The sequence below is a fragment of the Sus scrofa genome, chromosome 9, assembly GCF_054392235.1.
Source record: "Sus scrofa isolate SSC_HxYL_T2T_F1_AM1 chromosome 9, Sscrofa_HxYL_maternal_Yorkshire_Landrace_v2.0, whole genome shotgun sequence".
NCBI classification, from domain to species: Eukaryota; Metazoa; Chordata; class Mammalia; order Artiodactyla; family Suidae; genus Sus; species Sus scrofa.
Genome location: NC_139391.1, coordinates 92556225 through 92579399, shown reverse-complemented (window position 1 = coordinate 92579399; position 23175 = coordinate 92556225). Strand labels below are relative to the sequence as shown.

The 23175-nt window shown below is 38.5% G+C and overlaps 1 protein-coding gene and 1 pseudogene across 46 annotated transcripts in view; both read right to left on the bottom strand.

Moving 5' to 3' along the window:
- The window catches only part of HDAC9 (histone deacetylase 9), a 967336-nt gene that overhangs the window by 294142 nt on the left and 650019 nt on the right, over window positions 1-23175 (bottom strand). The gene's annotated exons all lie outside the window — the stretch shown is intronic.
- LOC146400030 (BTB/POZ domain-containing protein KCTD5 pseudogene) lies at window positions 412-1307 on the bottom strand (annotated as a pseudogene).

Genomic DNA, 23175 nt, shown 5'->3' with positions numbered 1-23175 from the left:
CATCTGTCCTATGGAAAATACAAATTGAGAAGCCTTGACTGTTGTTCCAGACCCCGACCTGGGTGCAGGAGCCTGGCTCTGAAGGAGGCCGAGAGAAACTGCCACCTGTTCCCACTTGGGAGCCAGAGCTACTTCCGGACCTTGGACCAGCGTCTGCTGTGCAAGCAGGTAACCAGAGGGCACCCAGAACCCTGAGCCACGGTCCTGCAGCCCCTGCCTACCAGGGAAGCACATGCAGTCTGACAAACTGTTGATGTAGCACCAAGAACATCATCTTTTAATGAGCTTCAGGCCCGCGCTGCACTTGGAAAAATTGAGTGGAGGCCCCCACAGGACGCCCACCACCAAAGCGCCTCCTTTGTGAGGGCGCACCAGGCCTCAAACTGCTGGTCCTGTCGCTCAACATCCACCTCAGAGGCAAAGAATTACCCACACCTGGATCTCTAAAGAAATCGTCAAACGCTGGTTTCTTGCTACAGCCAAACTTCCTGATATGGCTGTTGGCTGCATCTTGGGAAACGGTAAAATATTTCTTCGGCGGTTAGCCCTGTGCTCCTTAGATCCTTGAACTCCCTTCTTGCAAAATCCTGCCTTTCTCCTTGTGGTGCGGGACGGAAAGTCGTGAGGCTCCTTGGAAAGCCGGCAGAGGAACTCTGCCTGGTCTTCACACCCCTCCCCCAGGTTGCTGGAAGAGCCGATACTGCCCAGGTGCTCAAGCTTCCTACCATCATGACAGGAGTTGCTAGCACCTGCTGGAGCGCCTCTTCAAGACACTGAAGCCATGGAACAAAGGCTTTACCTGCACCGCTGATGTTTTGCTGCCTTGTTCTTTGTCCTCTACAAGTTTACCAGTGAGGTGACATGGTAAAATTCAGCTTCCTCCCACACTCCTTCCTCTTCAAGGTCTTTGTCAGTGACCAGCTTCCACATCTCCGAGAATTCAGCATGGGCCCAAAACAGATGGGCTCTCTGCGGATTAAATAGGCACCTGTTGCATCCTTGTCCGAGTCCAGGTCGGGGTCAGCCTGGCACGAATGGTACAGGAAGGATTTCAGGTCACCAAATAGCACGTGGCGACGGGTGGTGAGGAAATAAGTGCTGCCTCTGTTGGATACGCACCTGCAGGCTTGGTCCGGGAGCCTAGCGCTGCCCCGACCGCGCATGTCCACCCACCAGCGCCCTCACTAGGCCTTTCCAGGCGGGGCAGCTCCGCAACAGAGAATAAATTGGTGGTTGGCGGGGAGTTGGCAGGCGTGGTCAAAACGTACAAACTTCCAGTAATAAAATAAGTCCTCAGCATATAGTTAACATACAGCATGACGACCATAGTTAATAATACTGCATTGCATATTTGAAAGGATAAAAAATAATGAAGCACTGAAGCATGAACATGGATGCACCATGAAAACATTATGCTAAGAGAAAGACGACTTTCACAGAAGTTGTATTGTGCAATTCTGTTTACATAAAATGTCCAGAGTAGATTTAAGTTCTCTAGAGTTGAGGGGGGGGGCATTGGGGAATTACTGCTAATGGACAGTCTTTTGTGGAAGGGATGAAAATGCTCTAAAATTAACTGTGTTGATGGTTGCACAGCTGTGTGAATATACTAAAAGCCACTGATTTGATCATTCTAAGTGAAGTAATCAGAAAAAGACAAATACCATACAATATCACTTATATGTTGAATCTGAAATATGACACAAGTGAACTTATCTACGAAACTCGGGCTCACAAAGAGAACAAAATTGTGATTGCCAAGAGAGAGGAAAAGGCGGGGGATGGACTGGGAGTTTGGGGTTAACAGATGTGTGTGAATTGTATCTCAATAAAGTTGTTACAAATAACACTATTTTCGTCATAGTATGAAAGGTTATTAATTCATTACATTCATTTACAAATCATGTTTAATTTTCATTGCACCTTTCTTAATTTCTATTTGTGTGCATGTTTTGTGATATAATATACTGATGTAGTGGCCCGCTTATATAATTTGTGAATATGTATTGTGTATTTGTATATCTATATGATTATATGTATAAGTACATGCGAAAATATTTTTTATTGCTTGTGATAAAAAAAATTGTAGACCAATGCATAAGAGTTGGAAGATGGACTCCTTTTTTAAGTAAAAACTTGATAAGATAGAGAGTGCCTTTAACAAACACGTTAAGACTTTTCTTAGAGCCCTCTCCCATAACAATGGGCAATATTTCTGAACTCTAGTATCCAAGATTGGATACAGTGCAGGAGAAGACGGATTAATAGGTTTCTGCTCACCAACAGAAACGACTCGCTATTTCTCTACCAACCTCCCTTCCAGTGCCAAATAGTGGCCAGTGGTAGCTGAGGTCAGCTCAAAGTCAACGAGTTATTGCTCCTCTGTACTTACTGGTTACTTTCAGTGAGGTAAGGTCAGCCTTACTCCTTTCTTCTTAGGTTCTTCTCATTCCAAACTAGAGTCTTTGTCTAGTATATTGTTCATGTCAGCAAACAATTTTACAATAAAAAGCACAAAGATATTGTGTATCACATAATATCTTCACTTTCAGATCATGAGGAATCAATAAACACCAATATGACTCACAAGGCAAGGCTGTGGGTAACTAAATACTATAAGGCCTTTAGCTAAAGCATCAGCAGCAGAACCAGGGAATTGATTTCAAGTGTAACCAGTATTTAGGTATATGTACAGTGGGAATGTGTATGGTGTATAGTTAACCTGTGGTTCTGGACCGAGGCTTAAAGGTTTCTTCTAATACTGCTATTAACCTGCTATGAAGCTGAACCTATTTAACATTGTTTCTCAACTGAGTAGGATGTTGGTAAAATTACAACCTATGTACAGAGTATATAAATAACTTCACATGCACTTAAAGACATCCTCAAATATAAGCGTTCCAGGGGAAAATAAATTACTAATTGGGTTGTACTATGCATTTATATCTGTGAAAGGGTGGTTGCTTGAGATATGTTTAGACCCAGCCACTTTGGAGCACTCTTGGAAAATTACCATTTTAGGAGTTCCCATCATGCCTCAGCAATAATGAACCCTGCTAGTGACCATGAGGATGCAGGTTTGATCCCTGGCCTTGCTTAGTGGGTTAACGATCTGGCGTTGCCATGAGCTGTAATGTAGATCGTACATGCAGCTCAGATCCCGGATTGCTGCAGCTGTGGTGTAGGCGGGCGGCTACAGCTCCGATTTGAACCCTAGCCTGGGAACTTCCATATGCTGCAGGTGCAGCCCTAGAAAGAAAGAAAGAAAGAAAGAAAGAAAGAAAGAAAGAAAGAAAGAAAGAAAGAAAGAAAGAAAGAAAGAAAGAAAGAAAGAAAGAAAGAAAGAAAGAAAGAAAGAAAGAAAAAAAGAAAGAAAGAAAGAAAGAAAGAAAGAAAGAAAGAAAGAAAGAAAGAAAGAAAGAAAGAAAGAAAGAAAGAAAATGACTATTTTAAACCAATGGGAATTTTACTCCACAACAGAATACAAAAGAAACCACATTTGAATTTTGAAATTAAATAAGTAACTAGTCCATAATGGGTAATTGCTTTCACAATAAAAAACTAAAGAAAACAAGTTATATTTTTGTTCCTTTATTTGCTTTTCAGCTTCTATATTTTTTACAATTGAAAGAATATTCAAGAGCGTAGGTTAAAATTATTTTAATTACATAACAGCCCAGAGGAAGATGAAATTGTGCAATGACCTAGACTAGTATCCTGTGTCTGGTTGGTAGCCAGTGAACAGTACGGCATGAACAATAGAGCTCTGGTCTAGAAATAATAGCCTGAAGATAAAGGGGAAAAAGGGGTTTCTTTTGACCATGATGAATCTCTTGAGCATTTCCTTTATTCCTCCCCTTTGATAATTAGAGTCCAGATAAAAAACAAATCATAAGGCGAGAGATGACAAGCAGTATAAATCACTTCCTACTTAAAACACATGAATTAGATGGATTTATCTTGAATAGATATTCTCAGTCTAGGATCTGCAGATCCTAGTGCATGCAATTCTGAAATTGTATGCAAAGTTGTATGAGTATGTATGAATTTTCTGGAGATACCATCTATCATCTTCACCAAAGAGGTCCTTAGTTTTTTAAAAAAGTGTTGTGAATCACAGCTCTAAGAAAAAAACGTGGGTAAGTGCCAAAATAATACCCCACTAATTACAACTTTTAGGTTTCTCTATTAATACACCAGTCTTAACAATAATATGTTGTGAATGGACCTTTTTGAAACACTTGGGTTCAAACATATTACAAGTTGGATTAAATGAATAGGATCAGAATTCTTGCTGAATCAGGCATGAAAGTTTTATACTCTCACCTCTGAGCCCAAGAAAGCATCTTATTGAACTCAACATTAAGAGAATTGCCATATTTCACCACCAGTCTCCAGATCCAAGTGCTTGTGTGTGAATTACTGAACATGTCAAATTCCAGAAAATAGGTGACTCTATGTTCATTTCATCCTCCCACAGCATGCATGGGTCAAAGCAAGATATTCCAAGCCTCAAGTCACTGAACTAAAAGCCAATTACTGATAGTTTGCTGCTAAAATACTTGGCTAGCAAAAAGGGAAAAGAATATTGTTTAACCTGTGTTCCTTTTGGTATTTAACCTCATGCAGCCTCTTAGAAAAGAAAGTTTTCTGATTAAAATAGACAAAGATTTGAAGAATCACACAGCTCAACACGTAGCATGTAAAAAACAAACAAACAAACAGAAAAACTTGGAGTTCCCTTGATGGCGCAGCGGAAATGAATCCAACTAGGAACAATGAGGTTGTGGGTTTGATCCCTGGCCTCGCTCAGTGGGTCAAGGATCTGGCATGGCTGTGAGCTGTGGTGTAGGTCGCAGACGTGGCTCAGATCCTGCATTGCTGTGGCTGTGGCATAGGCCAACAGCAACAGCTCCAATTAGACCCCTAGCATGGGAAGCTCCACATGCCGTGGGTGCAGCTCTAAAAAGCAAAAATAAAAAATAAAAATAAATTTAAAAAATTTTTTAAAATCTTAAATAGAATAAACACTTGTCACTGTAGGTCTGAGCTAAAAATTGCTGTTTTCTCCACAACCAGACCTTTAACAATAATCTTTGGGGAAATTTTCTAAGATGAACATATATAATACTCCTCAAAATTTGATGTTTAACTTTTGAAAAGAATGCCTTGATAAATATTTTCTCAAACCTAAAAATAAATATTACTAAAAAAGCCATTGGCATTTATAAAAACTCCATCATTACTTCTTGACTTTGTTGGAATTTAATTAATTAATTTGTATATTAATTCTCTGGATTGAGTCTCCTAGCTGTTAGGTACTGTGTCAGATACTAGAACAGTAATGAGCAAAACAGATACAGTCACTCCACTGTGGAGTTTATAATCTAGTAAGGGAGATAGTCATCAAAGTTTTATACAAAGATATATAAAAGAACAACCAAGGTAAGTTCTATAAAAGGGTAGTAGAGTGTCCTAATTTAAGAGAGTCAGGAAAAGCTTCTTCAAGGAAGGCAGATTTGAGCCAAAAACTGAAGAATGAGAAGGATTTGGGTTGACAAAGAGAAGAGTAGTGTTCCACATGGAAGGAACAGCATGTTCAAAGTGGCGCTGGTAGTAGGGTATCTGATAAGTACCATGGAACATGAGCAGGTTGGCATGGCTGTTCATAAGAGGAGGCTGCTGAGGCTGAAAGAGTTGGTAGCGTGATAACTTGCAGAATTTGTATTCTATCTAAAGAGGCTGAATCTTAATCCTAAGAGCAATGGCAAATCAATGAAGAGTTAATCTACCAAGCGTTTGGGCCTGGGGATTGGGCAGGTAGTGGGGTTGGTTGTTAAGAACAGATTTGTACACTGAAATGATCGTTCTGGAAGAATAATAAACCCATAGTTTATGTAGGATAGATAACTTAATTTTCAAGCACTTTCCATAGCAAACTAAAGTTCATAAAAAGAGCATGGGATTCAGAGTCAATGTACAAATTTTACAATGATGCCTGATATATACTGAACACTAATGTTAGTTATAGGTATAACGGTTTGGTCAATCTCACCAGAGCATACCAGCAATATCAGACATCATTTGAAATTAATTTTTAACTTTGTAATGTGAAAATAATTACTAGGGCAATGTTAAAAAGCACTTTTGTTAAAATTTTTAATTTGAAATATTTAATCAATACGACAGTTTGTTAATAACATTCTAATGCTATAAGGAAGGCCTTCCCATTTGTAGCTTGAAATAACAAATTAGTATATAAATGCGGCAATGATCTTATTGCCTGTGGTAAGAATTTTTTGTTTATATCAGAAATGACTATTTTCATAAAATTTAAAAGCAAAATGATAATGCTTCTCAATTCCAAAATGTTTTCTCAATTTTCTTTTAACTCCAGATCTTCAAGATTCTATATTTCCGGAGTTTGTTCCATTTGTCACACTCACGGCATTACTTTACTGCTTCCGAATGTTAATTGATCCACATTTATCCATTCCTACTTCCGTAAATGCAGACCGAAAAATTTCTTTTTCAGAATTCAAAAGGAAATACAGCTATAACTAAGTATCAGCAAAAGAACCTTAAAATATCTACAAAGAACAAATGGATAAGGCAATGCTATTAGACAGTGCTTAACAATGTAGCTTAGTTTAGTTTTTCTTGTCTGGTAAATTGATTTTAGTATAATGGAATCAGTTCTAATTAGAATGTGCAGAGACAAAGTAAATTTCCGCTAATATAAATTCCTGGTTTACATGAATAAACTTTTCAATTTAAAAGTTACCTTATCTCCCTTTATTTAAAACTATTGTATCCATTAAAAAAAAAGTTATTTTATCTAAGAACTATAAAATAATATTATGAGTCACATTTATGTAGATATTATGTAGAGTATTAAAATTGCTATTGAAATTCATTTTTATAATATAAACCAAAAGATATGTAGTAAATATGAATGAGATATTAAAAGCAATTATGTTGAATTATCATCCAACTTATTATATTTGATTTAAGTCAATGAATCTGCAATATCCAGTGTTTCCCAGTGTTTCTCATCTGCTTGATTCCTCAGCAAAAAATAATAATAATAATAATATTATTTGTTCAAAAGGCTAAAACAGTTCTCGTCATTATTAGATGGTAAGCTTGTTATTAGTTACACCTGAAGATTGAAAATCATGCTTTTAGTAAATAGCAGCTATGTTTAAATTGACACTGAAAGAGGCATTCTTGTAAACTTGCAGATCAGACACTCTACAGTAGCTCCATGAACTGCTATTAACCTGTCCTAGGATGATTCCACCAGTCCAGTCCTTCTCTAGAACATGGGGTTTGAGGTAAAGCTGATGGAGAGGTTTCCAACAGATGAGAGAGGAGAAGAAAACGCAAAGTGTCTAGTTAATGAAAAACCTTCTTAACCATTTTTTTAGAATTTTAACTTCATCCTGAAGACAATTAAGCACTCACTGATATGTATTAATCGGTAGAAGCACATGATCATATTTGCATTTCAGAAGGACTTAACATTTTCATTCAACTGAATGGGGATTCAAAGACTGATCATTGGCAGAGCTGATGAGCCATACCCAGTGGGTCACTGGGTAAACCCCTTTCCACTGTCCCCTTTATCCATTGGACATTTGCATCGGTGGATATGAGTTTGCTTTGCGTTTGCTTGGTGAAGACAGGAGGAGGATTTCTGGTGAGATATGAGAAAAGAGATGGGAAAATTAGAAATGGACAGAAGCAAACCAGTCTGCCCTCTGTTGGACCCCAGTGAGTGGTTATTTGAACTCCAGAAGATCAGATTTCCAGGTAAAAATTGAATGAGCTATTTCCCTAAGAGATTTAGGGCACAAACACTGTTCTTTGGGGCCTCCTGTGGCAAAATGGATCACAGAAGTTTGAAGAAACATATTCTCTTGATTTCTGACTGAAGATATCATTGAGCATGAAAGATGAGGAAGAGTCACTTGGCCCTCTGAGGATTGTAAAGCTTTGAGGACCTGGGAGGCAGCAATCAAGTGTGAGTGGTAGGAATGACAGATCATGGCAGGGGTTGGTGGTTGTCAAGTGAGCAGAGCCTCACTCACTCCCTTGTGAGACTCCCTCAAGGAATACCCAGAAGTACTTAAGAGGCAGTGAGTCAGGCAGTCATTCTTTGTCCAGAATTTCACATAGTGCTAGGGACTATCATAACAGCAGAAGGGTAATTGAGGCTAATGTGACCTAATTTGTATTCACTGACCGGTCACATGGGTTTGCAAATGAACCTAAGGAGTCCAGCTACCAGGGATTGGCAGTAGTCTTGTTGAATCATGTGGTCAGAACTAGGATTGCAGCAGTGGGTTGAGAAGAGGGAAATGGACCCATGAAATACTTAGGAGACAGAATCCACATAATTTGATGAATTGGGAAATGGTTCTCTAATTGGGGGCCATGGGGAGCAGTGATGAAGAGCATTAGCTCTGAAATCAGACGGCTTTGGGTGTATCACTTACCAGATGTGCAATGGCAGGTAAATTACTTAATTTGTGAAACCTCCTTTTTTTGAATTTGCAAATTTTGAATAATAATAATTTCTACTTCACCAAGATTTTTGTCAAAGTTAAATGAGATGATCCACCAAGAATATTTAGCGCAGTGCTTGGCATATTGTTGCCACTCAAAAATATACCATACCTGCAGAGACTGGTGAAATTACAAGTAAATCAAATTGTTAATTTTAGAGAGTCCAATTTGTATACAAATTTGAAACGTATATTATTTCAAGTGTCAGTTTAAAATTCATATTTATTTATATGAATAAGTTAACACAGGTGCATACATATCTACAACTGGCTAACTTACCACTGAAAAGTTGAACAATAAAACCCTGCATGGGCTTTTATTTTCTCTATTCTGTGTGTCTTTGTTGCTTATTAAACTCAGTGGCTTTCCTTGTTAGAGGCACGCCTCATAATTTTTCACTTTACTCATCAAAGAGCATTTGATGTACTTTCAACTCCTAGATATGAATACTAGTCATCTATCAGATGAGCAGATGCATCAGCATAGACACTATCTCTAATATTAGGCCGATCTTTTGAATATTAATCTCTTTTAGGCTTTGACGATGCATGAAGTCTTTCCTCCCAGGATGTGTGTGTGTGCGTGTGTGTGCACATGCATATACGTATGTATCTGTATACATTTGTGCTTGTGTGTGTTTGAATAGGCATAGCAATTTGGAAGTGAGATTATAAACTTGCATTCAAGATTTCAAATAATCACATAGATATAAAAGTAACATAAGAGGAAATATTAACTAATTGTAATCACAAATATTCAAAATCCCTTTACCCTAGTATTTTTTAAGAGCTATGTCTGTACTTAGGATGGCTTTGGCAGAACCCTGAAATAAGTCATGGAATGTGGTAAGGAATAGAATCACAGGACAGGAAAGGTGCCCTATTATTTGTGTGATAATCCCTTAAATTCCTCCATTTGCTTCTAAATCTGTGAGGGAGAGGAACTTATCTGTTTTGACCAGCATTAGATTCTCTAATCACAGATGGAAGCATATTGTACTGCTCAATAAATAAGTTAAACTGAGAGGTAATTTTTTTTTTAATTTTCCCACTGTACAGCAAGGGGGTCAAGTTATCCTTACATGTATACATTGCAATTACAGTTTTTCCCCCACCCTTTCTTCTGTTGCAACATGAGTATCTAGACATAGTTCTCAATGTTATTCAGCAGGATCTCCTTGTAAATCTATTCTAGGTTGTGACTGATAAGCCCAAGCTCCCCATCCCTCCCACTCCCTCCCCCTCCCATCAGGCAGCCACAAGTCTCTTCTCCAAGTCCATGATTTTCTTTTCTGAGGAGATGTTCATTTGTGCTGGATATTAGATTCCAGTTATAAGTGATATCATATGGTATTTGCCTTTGTCTTTCTGGCTCATTTCACTCAGTATGAGATTCTCTAGTTCCATCCATGTTGTTGCAAATGGCATTATGTCATCCTTTTTTATGGCTGAGTAGTATTCCATTGTGTATATATACCACCTCTTCCGAATCCAATCATCTGTCGATGGACATTTGGATTGTTTCCATGTCCTGGCTATTGTGAATAGTGCTGCAATGAACATGCGGGTGCATGTGTCTCTTTTAAGTAGAGCTTTGTCTGGATAGATGCCCAAGAGTGGGATTGCAGGGTCATATGGAAGTTCTATGTATAGATTTCTAAGGTATCTCCAAACAAACAAAAGAAATAAAAGGCATCCATATAGGAAGAGAAGAGATCAAACTGTCACTGTATGCACATGACATGGTACTATACCTAGAAAACCCTAAGGACTCAACCCCAAAACTCCTTGAACTGATTAATAAATTCAGCAAAGTGGCAGGATATAAGATTAACATTCAGAAGTCAGTTGCATTTCTGTATACCAGCAATGAAACATTAGAAAAGGAATACAAAAATACGATACCTTTTAAAATTGTACCTCACAAAATCAAATACCTCGGAATACACCTGACCAAGGAGGTAAAGGACCTATATGCCGAGAACTATAAAACTTTAATCAAAGAAATCAAAGAAGATGTAAAGAAATGGAAAGATATTCCATGTTCCTGGATTGGGAAAATCAATATTGTAAAAATGGCCATACTACCCAAAGCAATCTACAGATTCAATGCAATCCCTATCAAATTACCCAGGACATTGTTCACAGAACTAGAACAAACAATCCAAACATTTATATGGAACAACAAAAGACCCAGAATCGCCAAAGCAATCCTGAGAAACACAAACCAAGCAGGAGGCATCACTCTCCCAGACTTCAAGAAATACTACAAAGCCACAGTCATCAAAACAGTGTGGTACTGGTATCAAAACAGACAGACAGGCCAATGGAACAGAATAGAGAATCCAGAAATAAACCCTGACACCTATGGTCAATTAATCTTTGACAAGGGAGGCAAGAACATAAAATGGGAAAAGGAAAGTCTATTCAGCAAGCATTGCTGGGAAACCTGGACAGCTGCATGCAAAGCAATGAAACTAGAACACACCCTCACACCATGCACCAAAATCAACTCCAAATGGCTGAAAGACTTAAATATACGACAAGACACCATCAAACTCCTAGAAGAAAACATAGGCAAAACACTCTCTGACATCAACATCATGAATATTTTCTCAGGTCAGTCTCCCAAAGCAATAGAAATTAGAGCAAAAATAAACCCATGGGACCTCATCAAACTGAAAAGCTTTTGCACAGCAAAGGAAACCAAAAAGAAAACAAAAAGACAACTTACAGAATGGGAGAAAATAGTTTCAAATGATGCAACTGACAAGGGCTTAATCTCTAGAATATATAAGCAACTTATACAACTCAACAGCAAAAAAACCAATCAATCAATGGAAAAATGGGCAAAAGACCTGAATAGACATTTCTCCAAAGAAGATATACAGATGGCCAACAAACACATGAAAAAATGCTCAACATCGCTGATTATAAGAGAAATGCAAATCAAAACTACCATGAGATACCACCTCACACCAGTCAGAATGGCCATCATTAATAAATCTACAAGTAACAAGTGCTGGAGGGGCTGTGGAGAAAAGGGAACCCTCCTGCACTGCTGGTGGGAATGTAAACTGGTACAGCCACTATGGAGAACAGTTCTGAGAGGTAATTTTAAAATTTTGGTCTAGTTCTTTTCTTTATTTTTATTTATTTATTTATTTATTTATTTATTTGCTTTTACTTTTTAGGGCCGCACCTTCAGCAAGCATATGCAGCATGTGGAATTTCTCAGGCTAGGAGTTGAATTGGATCTGCAGCTGCCGGCCACAGCCACAGCCTCAGCCTCAGCCACATGGGATCTGAGTCACGAGCTTTGTCTGCAACCTACACCACAGCTCACAGCAATGCCAGATTCTTAACCCACTGAATAAGGCCAGGGATCAAACCCACACCCTCATGGATACTAGTTGGGTTCTTAACCAACTACGCCACAATAGGAATGCTCTGATCTAGTTCTTTTAAACATAATAATAATAATAAAAATAAAAAATAAAAAAGACTTGTTAAATCTAATTTAACTCATTTCACCAATGAGATAATTGCTTTCTAATGTAAAAGTGACTTCTTAATGCCATAGAGCAATTAAATTGGCTGGAACGGAAACAAGGTCCGGTGTTCTTTTTGCCGGGTATGTAGTCTGTTTTAACATCTATGCTACTTTCTTAATAATATTTCAAATTATATGCATGTATGTGTGTGTATCTCTGTGTCTGTATATATATATATATAGAGAGAGAGAGAGAAAGAGTATTTTAATATACATGAAGTCTTTGCATGATTTTGTAAGCCTGTCTGTGTTTCACATATTACCAGAGGTTGTGTTTTCACTGTCCAATGACCATACTAGCTGGGAGGGTCCACGGGGACACCAGATGACCCACACTCCCACCTCCACATGGTAATCTTTCATCCCTAGAATCTTACCTCCAATACCTCATTCTTAGCCCAGTTTCCCATTATTCAAATTCTATCACTCCCTGTCTCCCATTACTTTTGTTTGTAGGCTTCATCGTGACCTTCCTTCCCATCAGCTCTCTTCTGGCTTTATTTCTGTCTTTTTATTTCCAGTGTAAATTCCATTTTTTATCACTTTAAGCATTCAAAATAATGGTGGCTTTTCTGCAGGGCCTCCCTCAGCCCCCAAATCTACAACCTTCTGATCAGTCTCACTATTTACTTTCTTTAGTTTAGATTAATGTTGCAGAATGCTGCTAGAGAAAGCCATGTGGATACAGAAATAGGTGCCCTTCATTAAAAACTCAGTCATCAGCCTCAGCTGGCCTTTCAAGTCAGCTGGACAATCTGTCTGTGTGTCCCTAGTCCCCTGCCTCCCTCTTTCCCCTTTGCAGCCCTTCCAAATCCCCATCATTCTCCATAAACCCTTGACCCCACTCAGCAAATGACCTCACCTTCTACTTCACAAAGGAAATAGAGGCCAACAGACAGCAACTCCCTCAACTTCCTGCCCCCTCCTTTACATTCTTATCAGCACCCACATCCATCCTTACCTCTTTTCCTCATTTTTCAGTTGAAGCGATGTCTCTTCTCTTAGCCAAGACTAATCCCACCACCTGTGATCTGGATTCCATCCCCTCCCGCTCCCTCAGGGACGTGCTCCATCAATCACCCAGGCTCCTGCATCTTCAACCTCTTGAGGTGCACTGGCTCTCTCCCCTCAACATACAAAAATGCTCAGAGGTTCCAACTCAAACACAACACACACACACACACACACACACACACACACATTTTCTCTCTCCTTTCCCCTCCCCGTATTCTCAAGTTACTGCCAAAACTTTCTCTTTTCTTTCTCACCCAAGCTTCTTTTAAAAAGGTGTTCCTCTGATTTTAAAAGTAGTACATACTCACTTGAGAATATTTGGAGAGTAAAGATTTTCAAAATATAATTACCCATAACATACGTCACCCAGGGATGACAATTCTTAATGTTGTAGTTTTGTTTCTTTAGTTTTATTTTTTGCTACTCATAAAAAAAAAAAAAATGGGGGTCCTACTGCAGAAAATTTCCCATCTTGTTTTTTTCACTTCTGGGACCATTCTTCCACAGTCTTAAATACTCACAAACATGTCTGTTAGTGGTTGTATATTATTGAACTATATCTGTAACAATTTAAATGCCTTCTTTATTAGACTGCTAGACTGCTTCCAATTTTTCTCTTCTATAAATAATCATAAGCATGCTTCCTGAAGACAAAGCCATTCTTTTTCTTTCCTCCCGTTCACTTCTCTGCCTAAGACTATCTTCTACCTCCTTCCCTTGAGATTTCTCTCATTAAAGTTACCAATGACTCTTCACCAACATTAAAGAGACTTTTCTGGCCTATCTCACTCAGCCTCTCTGAGGTACTTGACACTGTTAGTGATTCCCTTCTTGAAACTATCTTCTCTCTGCCTCCCATTGCCCTTGGAAAGAAACCATCTTCCTGCTTTCCACCCTTCCAGTTCCCCTCCATCACCCCCTTTGCATGTTCTTCCTCCTGGCCTTGCCTTTGAAAGTTTGTTTCGTTGGAGTGCCTTCCTGCCCCTTGGCTCTACCTCTAGCCCTTCTTTCTTGGGGTGGAGGAGGGACCACTCCTCATCTTTCATGCTCATGTGCTGCTGATTTCTAACCTGCACATCCAGCCTTGCTTATCTCCTCCTCTGGGGAGACTTTTTCTACCTCTCAGTCATGCACTCAAAATTGTTCTCCTTTTCTAGGCCTCTACGGCACCCCAAACGTCATTACCATGGCATATATCGCTTTTAATTTAAACGGTTGGTGACTTGCCCTTTTGTTTCCAGAATTTCTCAGCCTCTCCACTATTGACCTCTTGGGCCAGATAATTCTTCGTTGTGGGCCTCTGTTCTGTGTGTTGGGGGGTGTTTAGTAGTACCCTTCACCTCTACAAGCTAGATGTCAGTAGCGATCCACCTGCCTTTGTGATAATCAAAAATGTCTGGACATTGTCAGATTACCCTGAAGATACAAAACCCCCGCAGGGTGAAAACCATTGTGCTACACTGTGAGTTTTGCAAAGGTGGGACTTGGTATTCATCATTTTTTTCCTATCACCCAGCCCAGTGTTAATGATTCAATTTTTATTCACCCATCAAGCAGATGTTATATTACTAACAAGTTTCCTTAATCCATGGCAGGTATTAAAAATGGACAATATCTTTAACTTCAAGGAGCTTACAGTTTTGGAGGAAAGACATGAGTCAACATGCAGTCAGCATGCACGTGGAAACAGCTATACAAATGAAATGTTTAGGTTTGCTGAGGCACTTTGGAAATTTTATTACTGCTCAGGGAGAGGAAAGCAAAAACGGAAAACTTTCAGAGGCGCTCGACCTTTCATCACATGTGAACAAAAGGTCTGGTTGGCACAAAGGCAAGAAGAATGGGATGTTTTCCAACCATATGGGAAAGCCTAGGGAAAGGTTTCAAACAGATGGCTTAGGATCCAGGTCTTCAAGGACACAAGTCTGCCCAGATACCAATGAGATGATTCCTTTCAGCTACAGGATAAATTTAGCTACTGAGTATAGGTTCACGTTTTACTCCAATGAAATGTAATGTCTAGAGGTCTAAAATGCTCTAATTCAAGTCAATTATTAAGCAGGGATATACAAATTCAGTTAATCATTGGAATACAAGATGCAAACCTATTTAGATAAGCAGATGCAAACAAATAGGAGTGATTATTCTCCACGAGCTCTCCCAGTTCTACTCAATGGGGGTGAGTTTTGCACCTGGAAGTACATTTAACAATGCCTAGAAACATTTTTGATTGTCCTGGCCAGGAACAGGTGCTACTGGCATCTAGTAGATAGAAATGAGAGATGCTGCTAAAATACCATCACAGGAGAAGTATTGGGCTGATGGTTTGGAATGTCAACAGTGCTTAGGTCAGGAAACCCTGTCCTCTCCCACGGCCATGGATCCATAATATCAATTAGCATGTTAAAGGACCTGAACTCCTTCAGCTAAACAAACAAACAGACAAACAGATAAATGAATAGTAAAAACTGGTTTAATGTATTTAAGTACAAGATCTTGCCAGGTTATTTTACCGTGAACCTCAACAAATAGTAGATATTTGGGGTGAAATACATTGAGTGAAAAAAATATATATTATTAAAAATAATTTTGCCATGGGAGTTCCTGTCGTGGTTCAGTAGTTAATGAATCTGACTAGGAACCATGAGGTTGCAGTTCGATCCCTGGCCTTGCTCAGTGGGTTAAGGATCCGGCATTGCCGTGAGCTGTGGTGTGGGTCGCAGAGGTGGCTTGGATCCCTCATTGCTGTGGCTCTGGCGTAGGCCAGCGGCTACAGCTCTGATTAGACCCCTAGCCTGGGAATCTCCATATGTTGTGGGAGTGGCCCTAGCAAAGGCAAAAAGAAAAAAAAAAATTAGTAATTTTGACTGCTTTTTACTTTTATTTTTCTTTTTTTGTCTTCTTAGGGCCACCCCCTTGGCATATGGAGGCTCCCATGCTAGGGGTTGAATCAGAGCCGTAGCCACTGGCCTATACCACAGCCATGGCAACACGGGATCCAAGCTGCATCTGTGACCTACACCACAGCTCATGGCAATGCTGGATCCTTGACCCACTGAGAAAGGCCAGGAATCAAAACTGCGTTCTCCTGGATGTGAGTCAGATTCGTTTCTGCTGAGCCACGACAGGAACTCCTGCTTTTTACTTTTCAATGTGACTACTAGAAAATATAAAAATCACATATGTGGCTTCCATTATATTTCTATTGGATAGCACCCGTCTATCCAGTTCTTCATATTAATTAAACAGTATTCTATTATCCACTGAGATCCTTTTTAACCAATTTAAATCGCTATTTTACTCCTCTTTATCTCTCTATCTTATTACACTGTAGTTTAGTAATTAACTGCTAGTCACAGGTAGGCTCTATGGACTTGAAAAAATTACTGTCTAATCTGTGTATATACAAGAGAATACATATATTCTCCTACCACTGAGATATGTAAAGTCAGATTTAGAGTGTTCCATCAGCTATTAAAATCACTGATACATTTAGACTTCAGGCAAATTCTTGACTTCTACTTACTCTAAATCATATTTTTGTCCTATTTTTGAAGTAACTAAAAGGAATAGAATATCACAGTTGAAGCAGATGAGAATGTCCAGCTGTTACCCAAGGATGTGGCTGTCATTGAGAATGTGTCAGTCATTCAAGGAGAATAAAAAGGCAGTTAGTTAGAATCCCTTCTTAAAATTTTGGAGGAAAAATGGATTGCAATAGAGCTTTATGTAGTACATGGAGGAATGCTAAATTTTTAAAGTCACAAAATTTCCCCGCAACACTTCTAGTATTTTTAAACGAGGAAAGTCCAAAATGTTCCAAAATCAATAAGTTATGGAAGAAAAGGAGTTTTAGCTAAAAGTAAGAGCGACATAAAGAGCAGTGCCTTTGCACATCCAAGACTCCTTTTTTCTTTGTGTGTGCAGGTTAAATCCTGCTAAGGCTGTGTTTGCAGGCAGGCCAGGCAGAAATCACAGGTGCCACTAGGTCCTAATTACAATAAGGGCACTCTTAGGCTCCAAAAGGATTTAATAGAAGATACATGCATGGTAGCAGGGTATGCTTCTTATTGTAAAGGGCTGTTTTTGATAACGCTTCTCTCCCAGCTGCCCTTCTCCCCAAGCCCAGAAGTGGCTGGTTGTGGAAATATGTAAAAGGAAGTGGCTAAAATTAATAATGGGCTGAATACGTGGCTTTGTGGTAGAGAAAAGGGAGATAGTGGAAGAGCAACTCCAGATCACATCTAGATTATTCTGTCTGGAGGAAGAAGTGGTGCTATAATTCCACTAGAGAGGAGGGGAGGTTTAGGGGTTGGAGACATCACAGTTTCCCCCTTTGTTTTCAGACCAATCTACTAATCTCATTGCAATATTTTCTCTCCAGTTCTTCCACTTTGGAATCCTTTGTAAATATGCTATAGTTTTTCATGCGCTAGCTCACTATGTCTTGAAAAACTGGATAATTTTAAAAAGATGGAATTGGGAACATATAATGTGTCCCTCTATATAGAAAAGTGGGCAAAAAATTCAAAGAAATGCCAACATAGATTTGCTTTACCATATCTTTGTCCTAAAGATCTGTCATTAATTTGCATAATTGGGATCTAATGGCAGACTTTTACCCTTATTGTAACTTTTAATATATTTTATTTAATTTCAAAAATGAATTATTTGCAGGAACCATGCATCTTGATTTATGAGCATCCACAACAATGTGATGGAAACAGGAAGTCAGGGATATAATTATATTACAGCTAAGAAACTATCATAATACCTTTAATTTTTTGGTTTCCTCTAAGTTTCTGTTCAGAAATAAAACATCTAAAGTATTGTTTTAAATTGAATAGACATTAGAAAATAAGAATTGTGGCTTTTTAATTAAGGAAAAAAATATAAAACATGGTCCCAGTATCTAGTTTTCTTTGACTCGATTTAGAAAATTATAGGAAAAAATAAAATGAAACAAGTTTAGAACAGGTCATTGGAACAGATGTTATCTAACATAAAATGTTTATTTTCTTGAATTCTTATAGTATTTGTCATTCAAATGGAATAAGTATAGGATTCATATAGTATGTGTGGATTTCAAAATATGTAATTGTCATTCAAGTGGAATAAGTTTAGGATTCAAATGGGATGTGAGGATTTGAAAAGATGTAACTTCTCTTTACTCTGCAGCAGGAAGTGCATATCTTACAAATGGATGTTTGAAGTTAGGCAACAGCTTACTAAACATTAGGACAAAACCACAGTTTTTGTTGCCAAGAGTAAGACGTGGGCAGAGATTTTTGATAAATGTCAGAGCAAAATGTTAATTCTAATTGTTTCATGGAGTTGACCTTGACTTGTGACAGGTTTGTTACTATGCAGATTTCCGAGCTGCCACAGCGCATGCGCACATATCACCTCGTGAAGTTACCCAGATACACCCTCTTCTCTATCTCACCTCTTTATTCCTAATTAGCTTGTCCCTGGGTTCTCTCAGAGCAGCATTACGGTGTCCTGAAGTGGTTTTGATTCTGACCCAGTGACAAATTATGCCATCTAATGTTTAGCAAAGTTTAAGTCACAGAAATGGTTAAGGCTTACAGGCGGCATCCTGGACTGTCCCCTGCTCTCATCCTGTTCACCCTGACTGCTTTCCAGAGGTGCTACAAGCCCCACGTACCCATAAACTCCCTTAAGGCCTTGGCTGCTGTATTTTAATTTCTCATTATGGCCCCCCCAGGCGCTTTTCTCTCGAGTTAATAATAGCACTAGGGGCAGGCAGAATGAGCTGTAGTAGTATGCACCAAAATTTAGCAAGTCTCTGAAAAAGCAGACACAGGAAAGTTGGAAGGATGAGGAAACAACCATGGAAAGATGGGTCTGGCACTGATGTCAGCAGCCGGTCCCTTCCCTTTACTCAAGCCAGAAACATTCAGACTAACCCAGACTCAGGCTCTCAGTCTCCTTTGTTCCCAAACTGCCTGGTGTGCAACTTATCATGGAGGTTTCAACTGCTGTTAGTACTTGAAGTAAGTAAATAGTAAAAAGAAAGAGTGAAAAAAAGAGGAAAGGCAACTAACACTGAAAATTTCTACGAACCCTTTGAGTTGCTGCCTATTTAACTCCACGTCATTCCTGTGGAAACAGAAAATTAGAGGATTTTGCTCAAGGTTAAAGCAGTAATTAACAGAGCCAGAATTTTAACCCTGTATGCATGTTCCTTCCACTACACTCTCTCCAGATGGATGTAAGGGAGATCATATTGACAAGATATCACAAATCTGTGGGCATCTTGAATGTCTCTGGACATCTAATGGATGTTCCCTATTTAATTCATACACGAACTGGGCATGTTATTGAGAGATGCCTTTGTCTACCAATTACCCAGAGTTCTCTCTTCCCAAGATGAGAAGACTATTTGTAATTTATTCTGATAAAAGAAAAATTACTATTTTGAAACAGAACTGTATTTTCTGTTAGGAAAAACATATGCGCATGTGTGTATTTCAGAGATTCTAATAAAATCATTTATCCTTAAGACACTGCCTTCATCTAAAACTATATGTAAATACTAATCAGTGGAGTTTCATAGTAGTAGCTTATACTAAATTGTTAATTTTTTAAAAAACAGATGGCATAAAAGTATAAATTTCTATTTAAGAGATTAAAAATGTCTTTCTGATATGCCAGGTCACAGTTGTGTTAAAACACATGCATTCATTATTTTCCTAAATATCTCAAATGACTCAAATGATACGACAAAGCCAGGAGAAAGTCTAATTCTCTCAGGGTTGGATTTTGCTTTTTTTATTTTGTTGCTTAAAGAGAAAAAACACCATGCCATGTTTCTTCTCAAAAACCATTTCTATATATTCAGATTTATTGATCCTAATATGAATTTTGCAGAAACATAAATGTAACAATTATTTAAAACTTAAACTAAGTCCTGTATTTGTCTCATTAAAATGGATTTCAGAAATCAGGGAGATGATAGTGGTAGAATGTGTAAGGACCCCCATGAATCATCCTTTCCATGTACATGCCATTAAGTAATCCTCTCCCACAGTGACTCTGAGCTGAGCTGAGATGCTCTTTTACCAATGAGATGATACGCTCACAAGATGCTCTTTTACCAATGAGATGATAAGTAGCAAGTGTGATAGACATAGCTACCTGAAAAGTGCTTGCCCACTGTGGCATGCCACTTCTGGTTGCTGAGAACCCTTTGCCACACTGTATGACAGCCAGGGCTAGTCTGCAGCAGATAAAAGACCACATGGGGACAAACCACAACATTCCTAGCCATGCCAGCTTTCCCAGAGGAAAGATGAGGCAAGCCATCCATCCTAGACCATTCCACCCTAGCTGGGCTGCCTTGGAACAGAAGAACCACCAGCTGATCAGCAGATTCCTGAGAAATAATACATATTCACTGTTTTAAGCCACTGTGTTTTAAACTGCTTTGGTACAGAGCGAAAGGCAATCAATTCAATACTGTTCCTCCAAAAATATAAAAATAAATCCAGCTATGGCTTAGAGTGATCAAAAACTGTTACTAACTCACAGAGCTAAGAGACAGCCTCACTCCTCACCTGGATAAACAGATTAGTTATCTCAGTAAATTTCAGGAAACTAAATTCTAGAAAGACAATACCACTGCTACCGATCTTTATGCAAAAGGATGCAGGGGACACTGAGAGTTTTTAGGGAGTGTAGGGTTAAGACAGTAAAGATAAGGCAGCTCATTCATAAGGCTCCTGTGTTTCACATAAATCCCAGGACTTCAAATATACTCTTTGTGTGTCTCTGTCTCCTGTCTATCATCTGTCTCTCTCTCTCTCATGTACACACGTGGCTGGGCAAGTGGGGGAAATATTTAAATTCCCTAATTGCTCTAAGACCTCAAAACTTTTAGAATTTTACTTCCTCAAAAAGGAGTCATGTTTTCTTCTTGTAGCTTCCAGTGCCAGGACAAGCTTGCCTGTGACTCTATCACCATCATCTGTGAGACTTATTTTCTCAAATAGGTATTCTGGCTATTACATAAAAAATATGATTTTAGTTTAGTGACATGAAACAATGCTAAAATGGGTATAGAAAAAGCACTTTATAAGATTACCCATTTAATATGAATTCAATTTTGTAAGGATTCTATATATTTTATATTTAAAATAAGGAAAAAAATGAATACATTAATTAATGAAAATGCAACCAAATAGTAAAGGACGTCATAGAATTATCAGAGATTTTTTTCCTAGTTTTAATCCTCAGTAATATTGAAATATATATAGAATATAAAATAAATTAGCACAAACTGGAAATCAACGGCGGCTATCTATCTACCTATATAAAATATTCTAAGAACCATTTAGGGAAAAAAAATCAAGAAATTTAGATCAAATTATAGATAGTGAAATTCCCATGATGAGTGGATGATCTTTATAGTAGTAAAAACACACAGATTTTATATAAATAGATAGATGAAGTCACATGCTATACAAGTACTTCTAAATTTTATAAACATGTTCTTCTACACTGATTTTTTAAAACAGATATTTCTTACTTGCGTTAAGAATTCTTCATTGAAAACATATCACATTGCTTCACAGTTCTTACCAGTGTTCTATATTACTTCTGACCGCCCTCACTCCATTTCTCTCAAGATTCTCATGCACAGAGAAGGCAAGAAATTATTTGCGAGAAACTCGCTCAATTCTTAGAATGTTTGGGAATGTTACCCATTTCCCAGACTTTCAGTCTAAGCTAGAAACACATTCATGCAGTCCCCTCACTACCGTGTACACAGAAAACTGAAAACATAGCTGTATTGAGAAACGTAGTTTTAAAATAAGGTAGGAATCAGAAATCCCAGGTCTCAATGGTTGGCCAGTTACAGGACAGAATCTGCAGATCTGAGATTCCTCATTGCCTGTGGTCCCACGCATTTGCATGTGCTTTTTAGGCTCTGTAGAGTAATAGATTCTGAAGATAAATTCCTGTGCACTGTCAAAAAGTAATCTTCCCCAAAGGTTCAAATGGGAAGTTTACTTTTTTCCCATCAGAGAGGATGACATTATGAAATTTGCAGCTAATCTTTTTACATTTACTACATGATGGAGAGGTCTTTTTCTGGCTGAAATATTTTCCAAATAAAATGTGACTTGGGTTTTTAACTGCTAATGTGATATAAGAATAATGAATATTGTAGCACACACACACACAAAAAAAATAGAGAAATAAGAGTTGCCTCTTCCCTGAATGCAATATCCACCTATTACTGACCACTGTGACCTTTCTGGGAAAAGTCACTTCCATTGGACAAGGCAGTGGCCGCAAGGCAGCAAAACACCACTCAGAGTAATTCTTTACAGATGCCAGGAACCGGAAGTTTCAAGGGGAAAAATGAAAGCCATTCACTCTTCCAATGACATAGGCCTTTGATACCATAAAGCCATTTGGGCTGAGAGCTCCAAGGTCAGGAAGGCACGTAAAGATTGGTGATTAGAGAAATACTATATCAGCAAAGTGTGGCAAGCTATTAAAAGAAACTATAGCTTTTATGATTGTGTCGCTGAAGCTCCCCAGGGCTATTTGTATTAGATATTGAGTTAAGCATAACTTATTTAGTCCTAGCATTCCAGAAAACATTTTGATGTCAGCTACTGCAGGAAAGTAAACACAAAGCAAAGGAGGAAACAGAGCTGATCTCGAACAGATAAAAATGGCGTAATTTAATTTTCTGAACCCGGGCGTTTTAGAGCATTAAGAATGAGGAATTTTAGAAGGTTCTTTCAACTTGCAAAATAAAGTTTATTTAGGCGTTTGGGGGAGGGGGAGAGCGGGAACACAGAGTTTACATTATCAACTCATTGAGCATATATTAACTTCTGATCAAAAACCACTTTGGATGTATTTAGTGAAATGTTCCCAGGGTTATAATCTGTATTTGATAATGGACAAGTTTCCCTCCTGTTTCCATGACTTAATAATCACATAATTTTTGTTTGTGCAACTTTTCCTAGTGGCTCTAATGGCAGCATTGGTTCACGA